General features: G+C 44.8%; 1 pseudogene; it reads left to right on the forward strand.

Annotated features, from left to right (window-relative positions):
• Window positions 1-2,265: 2,265 nt before the first annotated feature.
• Window positions 2,266-2,955, forward strand: LOC114639432 (annotated as a pseudogene).
• Window positions 2,956-3,177: the final 222 nt, after the last annotated feature.

The following is a 3,177-nucleotide window of genomic DNA, read 5'->3' on the forward strand; positions in this document are numbered from 1 at the left end:
AGATATAGTTCCCTCCTTCCCAGTGTTCCTTCCCCACCCCTGAGAGGCAGGCCTTCTCCATGACTCATGGAGTTGCTGTAGAGATAATTCTTAGGTCAGAAGCAGTGGGTCATTGATTAGGGAGTAGTAGAGCAATGACTATTCAGAAACAAGTCTCCTCTCATCATGCAAATACCCTTAATTAAGAAACCCAGAGTCAGGCTCTGTGTCATGGAAACATAATTTCCTTTGACTCAGAGAGTTCCAGGAACTGCTGCAGGCTATGAACCTTTTTTTAGTGTCCTGGGTTAAAACAGCTTTACCCTTTGCATTTGTTTTCTTGGACTAACGTGAATTCAGCCTAACATTTAAGACTCCTCTCCCAAGTGTTATGCATGACCCTAGTGATTCATTCGTGAGAGGAAAGCCATGTGAAACGGTGTAGGAAAAAGATGGCCTGCTGCAGTTCAAGGAGAAGGGTCTTTTCCTTGCATCCCTCAGGAGAATCCAGCTGGTTTTCTAACCCTTTGGAACCCTGAGACAATAAATTTCACTTGTTTAATCCACTCAGGCTTTACATTTTGTTAATAACCATAGCGCACTCATAGGACATTTAGTGGTTCTGTAAAATCTAGTGGCAGAAAATCCTGGGTGGACATAACCTAAGTTTTATTTGTATGGCTTTCATTTAATAGAAATTTGATATGTTTGTTGATACGTTTATTTGATCATCTACTCTCCTCCCCTTTAATGTGCTTTATTATTATTTTGTATTGTACTCGTCACTGTTGGAAATAATATTAATCTTTTGTTTACTCCTTCATGGGTACTTTGCTAGTTTGATGACAGGCGTGTAGGAAGTAATTGTCCAATAAGAATTTGACCTTCCTTGTTTATCCTTCTATTTAGTGTCGTAAGCACCTTTCCACTGCATTCCATACTCGCTTATGTCAGGGCAAGAAAGGGTACAGGGAACGACTCTTGTCTCTGAAGAATCTTAGATTTCATGCACATGTGGGGGACTGTGTGTTAGACAGCATTTACTCACTGTGTCATATTCCTGGGACAGTCAGTTCAGAAAGTTGGGCATGCTGGCACACACATGCTGGAATTATATACACCTGTAATCCCAGTGCTTGGGGAGTGCAGACAGGAGGAGCAGAAGTGAAAATCATCTTTGGAAGTACAATAAGTTTGAGGATGGCCATGGCTACATGAGACCCAAACCTAACCCAAACGAACAGCCACAACCAACAAAACAAAAAGATGGGCTGGAGAGATGGCCCAGTGGTTAAGAGCACTGGCTGCTTTCTCAAAGAGCCCTAGTTAAGTTCCTAGAACCCATGTAACTCCAGCTCCATGAGATCTTCTTGTGGATTCCACAGATACTAGCAAGCACATATACCACACACACACACACACTCTCTCTCACACACACACACACACACACACACACACACACACTCACACACATACACTCACACACACTCTCTCTCTCTCACACACACACACTCTCACATACATACACTCACACACACACTCTCACATACATACACTCACACACATACACTCACACACACACTCACACACACTCACACACACATACACTCACATACACACATACTCACACACAGTCTCACACACATACACTCACACACACACTCACACACAGTCTCACACACATACACTCACACACATACTCTCACACACACACTCACACACACACACTCACACAGACTAAAAATTAAAGAGTAAACTTATCATAACACAAAGTTTTCTTTGTCTTGTAGTTTTGTAGGCTCAGGTTCATGATTGACTGGTCATTGACTCATGGCATTTGGAGGGTAATGGTGAGGAGATGGAGCAAAACCTATTGCCACATGGTCAAGAAGCAAGAGAAAGAACGTTGAAGAGGAAGTGACAAGGGTCCCACTGTTGCTTTCAATGACATGTCACCAAGACCTGCTGTCCTTCTGATTTACCAGATTCCTACAGTGCCATGTAGCACTAGCAGGCTGTACTACTTCTCAGTAGCTATGCCAAGGCAAGAGTGAGATGGCCTCAGGCCAGGATTTGGCAAAGCCTAGAGCTGGAGATGGCAGGCGGAACCCCAGAGATCAGAGAGGCAAGACTCAGAGGATCTCAACTCTGTCTTCTCATTAACTTGTCCTTGAAAACTTTAAGTGTATAATGTCAGGACCTAGGGGTAGCCGAGGAACTACAATCAGAGGCTAGAAGGTAAAAAATCCTTTCAGTGTATGACTAAAGACTTGGGCTTTGCTCTTTCCAGCCAGCGCCGAGCGATGGGCATCTCTCGGGACAACTGGCACAAGCGCCGCAAGACCGGGGGTAAGAGAAAACCCTACCACAAGAAGCGGAAGTATGAGCTGGGACGGCCTGCAGCCAACACTAAGATTGGCCCTCGCCGCATACACATAGTCCGAGTTCGAGGGGGCAATAAGAAGTACCGTGCTCTGAGATTGGATGTGGGGAACTTTTCCTGGGGCTCTGAGTGTTGTACTCGAAAAACAAGGATCATTGATGTTGTCTACAATGCATCCAATAATGAGCTTGTCCGCACCAAGACCCTGGTGAAGAACTGCATTGTGCTCATTGACAGCACACCGTACCGGCAGTGGTACGAGTCCCACTATGCACTGCCCCTGGGCCGCAAGAAGGGGGCCAAACTGACTCCCGAGGAGGAAGAGATTTTAAACAAAAAACGATAAAAGAAAATTCAAAAGAAATACGACGAAAGGAAAAAGAATGCCAAAATCAGCAGTCTTCTGGAGGAACAGTTCCAGCAGGGCAAGCTTCTCGCCTGTATTGCCTCAAGACCAGGCCAGTGTGGCAGAGCAGATGGCTATGTGCTCGAAGGCAAGGAGCTGGAGTTCTATCTGCGGAAGATCAAAGCCCGGAAAGGCAAATAACCATCCTTCATAGCTCGTGTAATAAAGGTGTTTGCTGTTATATGTATATTGTCTGGGTGTTTGGATAGATTTTTTTTTTCCTGCTCTGTGAGCAAACCTGAGGAAACTATCTTCACTGTGCAGCTGTACTGTAGGGGCCCAGTCCTTAAAAGCCAGACTTGTTTTGAGAACGATTTAAAGTGAAGCCAGAATTCCCCTGGACTTGAGTGTGGATTGGTGTGGCAGAGGCTAATAAACTCTACTGTGCTGAGTTCTAACAAAAAAAAAA

This window comes from Grammomys surdaster, unplaced genomic scaffold (assembly GCF_004785775.1).
Source record: "Grammomys surdaster isolate TR1022 unplaced genomic scaffold, NIH_TR_1.0 125704, whole genome shotgun sequence".
In the NCBI taxonomy this organism is placed as follows: Eukaryota; Metazoa; Chordata; class Mammalia; order Rodentia; family Muridae; genus Grammomys; species Grammomys surdaster.